Raw genomic sequence first — 8926 nt, forward strand, 5'->3', positions numbered from 1 at the left:
AGACCCGGAAAAGGAGCCTGAGAAAGGAATACTCACGACTTAGCGTCCAAGAACTGATCCAATGCCACCTTCTGGAAACCCCTGCCAAGTGAGAGATTGAAGATGTAGCTCTAGGATCAGACTCATGAGCCACACAAGGATCCACAGAGCCCGTGACCAGAAACACGGAGTATCTTAGATGGACAATCACCTGTTAACGAGTGATCACCACATTCTATCCATTATGGATACCCCAATGGACATTCTGAATTCTCCCTCTGTGTACCCAAACAGGTGCCGGAATGTGCCGACTAGGGACTTTTCACAGTGATTTTATTATAGTGTTAATGTAAGCCTACTTGTGACGATAATAAAGGTCCCAGATTCGATTCCGGCTTGGGTCACTGTCTGTGCGGAGTCTGCACGTTCTCCCCATGTCTTCGTGGGTTCCCCCTGGGTGCTCCATTTTCTTCCCACAACCTAAAGATGTGCAGGTTAGATGGATTGGCCATGATAAATTGCGCTTAGTGCTCAAAAATTTTAGTTGGGGTTACTGGGATAGGATGGAGCCGTGGGTTAAGTAGGGTGCTCTTTCCAAGGGCTGGTGCAGACTCAATGGGCCGAGTGGCCTCCTTCTGCACAGTAAATTATATGATTCTATGATTATAAGTTCGCGCAGTGTCTACATTGTCCATTCGGCTGCTACTGCGCATACGCAGGGCTTCAAACTGACTGAAAAAACCGTCCACCAGTTTGAACGTTGCGCGCTTCCAGCGCGCGCACCCGCCCGAACGCCGCGCGCATGCGGCGCAGCCGCAGCGGAAGTTACGGGGCAGCATCTCTCTGGCCCGATCCCACTCTCGCGCGCCGATTGTTTTGATTCTAATTGGCTCCTCTGAACTTCCCCGGGAAACAACAGCCAATCAGGGAAAACCTTACATGTGCAGGTTCCCGGGGGAACCAATGAGCTGCCCCGTTTCTTGGCAAAGCCTTGGTGGGCACGTGCTATTATAACGGTCCAGGTCGGCGGAGCAACTTCACCGAGGGGAACCTTTCCGGCAGGGTATGTATCGGTGGAGGGGCGTCAACCTGAGGAATGAGTATATACCTGGGGAGAAATGTGTATATCTTGGCGAGGTATGTACTCGAGAAGAGTATATACCTGGGCAGGAATGGTGTACCTGAGGTAGGTGTGTATTTCGGGAGGGGAGTGTTCCCGAGGGAGGCGCGTACACCGGGCAGGGTTCTTGCGCCAGGGAAGACGCGTATCTCGGGTGGGGCAAGGAAGGCCCATATCCCGGGTGTGGTGTGTACCCTGATGAAGGCGCATACCCTGAGGGGGGTGCGTTTACTCAAGGAAGGTGCGTACCCTGGGTGGGGCCTGTATACGGGCAGGGGTTTGTACCCTGAAGGGGAACGTGTACTGCGGGTATAGTGCATCCCCGGGGAAGGTGTGTATCTAGGGTGGACTACGTTCCCAGGGAGGAATGCTTAGCCGGGGAAGGTGTGTATCCCAAGTGTGGGCTGTGCTTCCAGGGAGTGATTTGTACCCAGGGAAGGTGTGTATCCACGGTAGGCCTGGGGAAGGTGTGTATCTAGGGTGGGCTGCGTCCTTGGGGAGGAATGTGAACCCGGGGAAGGCGTATGTCTCGGGTCGGCTGCATCTCCGAGGAGGAACGTGTACCCGCAGAAGGTTTCGTATTGGGGGCGGATGTGTATCACAGTGAGGAGGGTCTGTGCCGTAATCAGTGCTGAACATCTGTAGCTGGGAAGTTGTTCGATCCCCTGTGCTGCTGAAAGGCTGTCTCTGGTCTGCCATTCCCTGTGAGGGCCAGGGTGGCGGTAGGCGTTGAGACTTTCCACAGCCTTTTGGCAAGGTCACAATGAAGGGGAAAATAGACTTTTTACAGTGTCAGAGGTCAACTTGGTGAATGTTTAAAGGGAGAAAAATTCCCTAAATGGTGGTAGTTCTTCTTGACCCAGAAATGTAACTTTTTATTTGCAAAATGTTAATTTATTGATTGATAATGCTGATGGTATGAATGTGGATCATGTAGCAAGTGGCTGGTGACTCAAAAATCAGGGGAAATAATCTCAGGATAAGGGACAAGTTATTTAGGACTAAGAAGAGAAGGAATTTCTTCACCCAGAGGGTGATGACGTTACTCATATGCCAGTCCTGCCATCCCAGGAATCAGCCTAGCAAACCTTCGCTGTGCTCCCTCCATAGCAAGAATATCCTTCCTCAGATAAGGACGCCAAAACTCTACACAATACTCCAGGTGTGGCCTCACCAATGCCTTGTATAATTGTAGCAAAAGATCCTATTCCTATATGCAAATCCACTCGCTATGAAGGCCAACATACCATTTGTTCCCTTTTGTACCTGCAATTTACCCCTCAATTTACACACGTTATGACCTTCCATTTATACTTGCATTTAACTGCGTACAGTTCTGGACGCCACATTACCAAAAGGATGTGGATTCTTTGGAGAAGGTGCAGAGGAGGTTCACCAGGATGTTGCCTGGTATGGAGGACGCTAGCTATGAAGAGAGGTTGAGTAGATTAGGATTATTTTCATTAGAAAGGCGGAGGTTGAGGCGGGACGTCATTGAGGTCTACAAAATCATGAGAGGTATAGACAGGGTGGACAGCAAGAAGCTTTTTCCCCAGAGTGGGGACTCAATTAGTAGGCGTCACGGGTTCAAGGTGAGAGGGGAAATGTTTAAGGGAGATATGCGTGGAAATTTCTTTACGCAGAGGGTGGTGGGTACCTTCAACGCATTGTCGGCGGATGTGGTAGAGGCGGGCACGATAGCATCATTTAAGATGTATCTAGACAGATACATGAATGGGCAGGGAGCAGAGGGATACAGATCCTTCAAAAATAGGTGACAGTTTTAGATAGAGGATCTGGATCGGCGCAGGCTTGGAGGGCCGAAGGGCCTGTTCCTGTGCCGTAATTTTTCTTTGTTTGTTCATATTATACTGCATCTGCCATGCATATGCCCACTCACTCAGCCTGTCCAAATCCTGCAGACGACCCTCTGCATCCTCCTCACAGTCCACCCTCCCGTCCAACTTTGTATCGTCTTCAAATTTGGAAATACTATATTTAGTTCCCTCGTCCAAATCATTAATATTTAATGTGAACAGTTGTGGTCCTAGCACAATCCCTGCGGTATCCCACTAGTCACTGCCTGCCAATCGTGAAAATACCCATTTATTCCAACTTTTTGCTTCCTGACTGCTAACCATCTCCAAACACTACCCTCAATCCCATGCGCTTTAACTTTACATCTGTTGTGTGAGACCTTGTCGAAAGCCTTCTGAAAGTCTAAATATATGACATCCACTGGGTCTCCCTGATCAAGTATACTAGTTGCATCTTCCAAAAATTCCAATAGATTTGTCAAGCATGATTTTCCTTTCATAAATCCATGCTGAATTTGTCAGATTATACCACTACTTTCCACATTCTGCGCTTTGAAATCCTTGATAATCGACTCTAGCAACAGTCGCACTGATCTATTGTTCCCTGTTTTCTCTCTACCTCCCTTTTTGAACACCGCGGTTATATTAGCTATCCTTCAATCTAGGAACCATTCCAGAGTCTAAAGAATTTTTGAAAATGACTGCCAATGGACCTACTATTGCCAGGGCTACTTTCTTAAGTACTCTGGGATGAAGATTATCAGCCCCTGGAGATTTATTCACCTTCAATTCCATTAATTTCCATAAAACCGTTTCTCTACAAACACTAATTTCCTTCAGCTCCTCACTAAAACTTGTCTTTCTCAGAATCTCTGGTGCATTATTCATCTCTTCCTTTGTGAAGATGGAAGCAAACTACAAATTTCCTCAGCCATTTTTGTTCTCTGTTATGTATTCCCCCGTTTCTGATGTAAGGGACCTACATTCGTCTTTATCAATCTTTTTCTCTTTACATGCCTATGATGGAACCATCAATTCACCGACACGTGTTTCCATCTGACATATATTCTACTATTTCTACTCCGGCTAGCACCAGGATTACATGGTAGTAATCCTGAGATTGCTGCCTGCTGCCTTTGAGGTCGGCTTCTCCACTTTCTTCCTAACTCCCCATATTCTGCTTTCAGAATCTCATCCCTTTTTTTTTAACCAATGTTGTTTGTACCAATGTGCACCACGACCACTGGCTGTTCACCCTCTCCTTCAGAATGTCCTGTAACTGCTCCGAGACATCCTTGACTATAGCACCAGGGAGGCAACGCACCATCTTGGAGTTTCGTTTGCAGTCAAAGAAACACCTATCTATTCCCCTGAGAATTGAATCCCCTATTCTATTGCATTTCCATATTTTTTACTCGTTCCCTCTGCAGCAGAACCGACCGGGGTGCAACGAGTTTGGTTGTTGCTGCTTTCCTCTGAGAGGTCATTCCCTTGAACAGTATCCAAAGTGTTATATCTGTTTTGTATGGGATTGGCCACAGGAGATTTCTACACTGCCTGACTAGCTCTCTTTCTCTGCCTTCCCTGCCTACCTGTGGAGTCTGAGCCGGCAGTGTTGCCACCTCTCTCTACATGCTATCCATAATACTCTGCACCTCGCAGATGCTCCACGGTGTCCCCAGCTGTCGCTCCAGCTCAGAAACTCGGGCTTCCAGGAGCTGCAGCTGGAGACACTTACTGCACACATGGTGGTCCTGGGAACTGAAAGCATTCCTGGCCTCCCACATGGAGCAAGAAGAGCAGACTGAGGCTTGGAGCTCTCTGACATGTCTTATACTTTAATTTATTGGTTTAATATCAAATTAATATTAACTAATATAAAATAAGATTAACTAGAACCCTTCTTTGCTCCTTGTTATTCTAGAATCTATAAATGTACTCGCCCAATCAGCTCTGATTTCCTGGTTCCGCTTTCAGATTCACTTCTCTATCATTGGTTCTCTAACTATTATTCCTTTCAGCTATTTAAGTTAAAGCCATTAGTCCCTAATATCAGTACTCACCAACCATTCAGTTGCTGCTTTCCTGTGATGTCACTGTTGTTTCCTTGTTCTTCAAAAACAGCGCGCTGCTTGAACAGCTGCCTCATCTTGAGAGAACTGCGCCTCGCAGCTCTGGTGCTTTCTGTTGACTGAAGGCGAGTGAGGGCCCGAGCCTTATTTTTCCTTTATCCTTCGCTCCCAGTGGAGTGCCCCACACAGGTCCAGTGCTCTCTGCTTCCTGAAGGTGAGTGAGGGCCTGAGCCTCATGCTTGCTTTAACCTCTGCTCCCAGTGGAGTGCCCCTCACAGGTCCGGTGCTCTCTGCTACTTGAAGAAGAGCAAATGTTATGCACTTCTGAGGTCTGTATCCCTCTATTCCCATCCTATTCATATATTCGTCAAGATGCATCTTAAACGTCGCTATTCTATCTGCTTAGACCACCTCCCCCGAAAGCACGTTCCAGGCACTCACCACCCTCTGTGTAAAAATAAAAAAAATAAAACTTGCCTCGCAAATCTCCTCTAAGTATTCCCCCTTGCACTTAAACCGTATCTACTTCCACCACAGCCCTGGAAGTATGTTCCAGGCACTCACCACCCTCTGTAAAAACTATTTCTACAAAATCATTTTAGTCACTTTCTCAAAAAACTCGATCAAGTTAGTGAGACACGGCCTCCCCTTCACAAAACCATGCTGCCTATCGCTTAAGTCCAAATGTGAATAAATTCAGTCCCTAAGAATCTTTTCCAATAATTTCCCTACCACTGACGTAAGGCTCACCGGCCTACAATTTCCTGGATTATCCCTGCTACCATTCTTAAACAAAGGAGCGCCATTGGCTATTCTCAAGTCCTCGGGGACCTCACCTGTAGCCAGTGAGGATACAATGATTTCTGTCAAGGCCCCAGCAATTTCCAACCTTGCCTCCCTCAGGCCCTAGGGACTTGTCTATTTTAATGCTTTTTAAGACCCCCAACACCACCTTTTTGACATCGACATGACCCAGACTATCTACACACCCATCCCTCATTCCTGCTCCACTAAGTCCTTCTCTTTGGTGAATACTGATGCAAAATACTCATTTTTTTTTTAAAGATAATTTGTTCCAAGCAAATTCTTGCCCTTCAGTTCGAACTTGATCATCTCCAGCTGGTCAAACTTAACCTTCTCCAGTCGGAGAAAGTTATACAAGTTCCCCAGTCAGGCCACCACCCCCGATGAGGGCTTATCTGACTTACAATTCAACAGAATCCTTCGCTGGACAACCAGAGAGGTGAATGTGACCCCATCGGCCCCCTCCGGCTCCTCTGAGATCCCAAAGATCGCCACCATAGGGTCCAGCCTAACCTCCACCCCTACTATCCTAGATAGCGTCTCAAACACCACCTCCCAAAACCCTCCAGCTTCTCGCAGCCCCAGAACATGTGATTCGCTGACCCCCATCCACGTTTCTCACACCCTAGAATCCACTCATCCTTACCTGAGTCATGTGTATCTTGTGCACCACCTTGGACTGAACCAAGCTCCTCCTCGCTCCTGTCGCATCTCCTCACACCATAGTCCCCAACCTATTTCTCTCCCCAATTCCTCCTCCCACTTGCACTTTACCCTCACCACCTGTGTCCCACCCTGCTCCCCCAACCACCCACATATATTCCGATCCTACCCTCCCACAAGTCATCAGAAAGCATTAGAACATAGAACAGTACAGCACAGAACAGGCCCTTCGGCCCTCAATGTTGTGCCGAGCCATGATCACCCTACTCAAACCCACGTATCCACCCTATACCCGTAACCCAACAACCCCCCCCCTTAACCTTACTTTTTGTAGGACACTATGGGCAATTTAGCATGGCCAATCCACCTAACCCGCACATCTTTGGACTCCAGCATTGCTCCAACAATGTTTATTCTGGTAGCTTGGGGAACATCCGCCACTCCTAGGGGCAGCACGGTAGCATGGTGGTTAGCATAAATGCTTCACAGCTCCAGGGTCCCAGGTTCGATTCCCGGCTGGGTCACTGTCTGTGCGGAGTCTGCACATCCTCCCCGTGTGTGCGTGGGTTTCCTCCGGGTGCTCCGGTTTCCTCCCACAGTCCAAAGATGTGCGGGTTAGGTGGATTGGCCAGGCTAAATTGCCCTTAGTGTCCTAAAAAATAAGGTTAATGGGGGTTGTTGGGTTACTGGTATAGGTATATGTTGGCTTGAGTAGGGTGATCATTGCTCGGCACAACATCGAGGGCCGAAGGGCCTGTTCTGTGCTGTACTGTTCTAATTCTAATTTTGTGCAAAGTTCTGCACCTTATATCTGAACTTGCAACCCCTGGGCCGATCAAAACTATCTGCAACTCGTCCAGTCCCACAAACGCCATCTCCATGAACATACCCCTATGCCGCTCCAGCCCCAACTCACTCCGTTTCCTGCACTATGTCGTCTACACCGACAATCTTGCCAGCTTGAAATGCCTTCTCAACTGGTTCTAAATCCTGATCGTCAACGCACTACCGGACTTCCCGTATACTTAGCAACGGGGCTGTCACCAGGGCCTTCAGACTAGGACTCTTCCTCCAACCTGATCTACGCCACTCCTGTTTCACCAACCCACCCCCTCCACATTCACAGCCCAGTAATAATACAACAGGTTCGGGTGCGCCAACCCCCTTTCTGTCCCCTCTTCACCCTCGGTACCTTCCCAGTCAAGATAAGTGCCTCCACCTGCTGGAAGAAGGCTTGGGGAGAAAGATCGGGAGGATCTGAAAGAAAAACAGGAATTGTGACAGCGCATTCAGCTTTACCACCCGCATCGTCCCTGCCAAAGTCAAGTGTAAAGTGATCCACCTCAAGATCCAATTCACCTCCTTCACTAGTGCTGTCAAGTTCCACCTATGCATCGTGGCCAACTCATGCGTTCCCTGAATCCCCAAATACCTAAACCTCTCTAGCCATTTTAAACAGTAGTGCCTCAAACTGGTCCCTCGCCCTGCCACATTCACCGGAAGTACCTCGCTGTTCCCTACATTCAGCTTGTACCCGAAGAAGGCCCCAGACCTCTCCAGCAGGCCCATGATTCTGCCCATACTCTTCAGCAGCCCTGACATAAACAATAACAGGCCATCACCGTGCAATGACACCCGATGCTCATTGTTTTTCCCAGCCCACCCCCTCCATCTAAATCCGCTGCCACTCAGACCCTTGAAGGGCCATCTCCAAGGGCTGGATCGCCAGCACAAATATGAAATGAAATGAAAAAATAAAATGAAAATTGCTTATCGGCTTCAAATGAAGTTACTGTGAAAAGTCCCTAGTCGCCATATTCCGGCGCCTGTTCGGGGACGCTGGTATGGGAAGTTACGGGTACGGGAATAACGAAGGCGACAGCGGGCACCCCTGCCTTGTTCCCTCTGTTCAACCCGAAATACGCTGAACTGATCTCATTTATCATACACTTGCCACACACAATCCCACTCTGAACCGGGCCCATCCAAGATGACCCCCACCCTGCCCATGACCCCACACATCTTCCAAACCTGCCATGTCGCATTTCCCCTTTCTCTTGCACTCTCTATCTCTCTTGCACTCTCTCTCCTCTCTCTTGCACCTCTCGTCGTGCTCTCTCTCTCTCTCGTGCTCTCTCCTCTCTCTCGTGTCTCATCTCTCTCTCTCTCTCTCTCATCAGCGCGCAGTCTCTCTCTCTCTCTCTCTCTCTCACTCTCTCCTCTCGTGCTCTCTCTCTCTCTCGTGTTCTCTCTCGTGTTCTCTCTCGTGTTCTCTCTCGTGTTCTCTCTCGTGCTCTCTCTCGTGCTCTCTCTCTCGTGCTCTCTCTCTCTCTCGTGCTCTCTCTCTCGTGCTCTCTCGTGCTCTCTCTCTGCTCTCTCTCTCTGTCGTGCTCTCTCTCTCTCTCTCGTGCTCTCTCTCTCTGTCGTTCTCTCTCGCTCTCTCGTGCTCTCTCTCTCTCTCGTGCTCTCTC

General features: G+C 48.7%; 1 protein-coding gene across 1 annotated transcript in view; it reads left to right on the plus strand.

The window, feature by feature from the left end:
* The first annotated feature begins 996 nt into the window (after positions 1-996).
* The window catches only part of LOC119973778, a 111430-nt gene continuing 103500 nt past the window's right edge, over positions 997-8926 (plus strand). The window contains exon 1 of the mRNA XM_038812202.1: positions 997-1042. The gene's annotated coding sequence lies outside the window, so the exon portion shown is untranslated. The remainder of the gene's footprint in view (positions 1043-8926) is intronic.

The sequence above is a fragment of the Scyliorhinus canicula genome, chromosome 11 (genome assembly GCF_902713615.1).
Source record: "Scyliorhinus canicula chromosome 11, sScyCan1.1, whole genome shotgun sequence".
Classification (NCBI taxonomy): domain Eukaryota; kingdom Metazoa; phylum Chordata; class Chondrichthyes; order Carcharhiniformes; family Scyliorhinidae; genus Scyliorhinus; species Scyliorhinus canicula.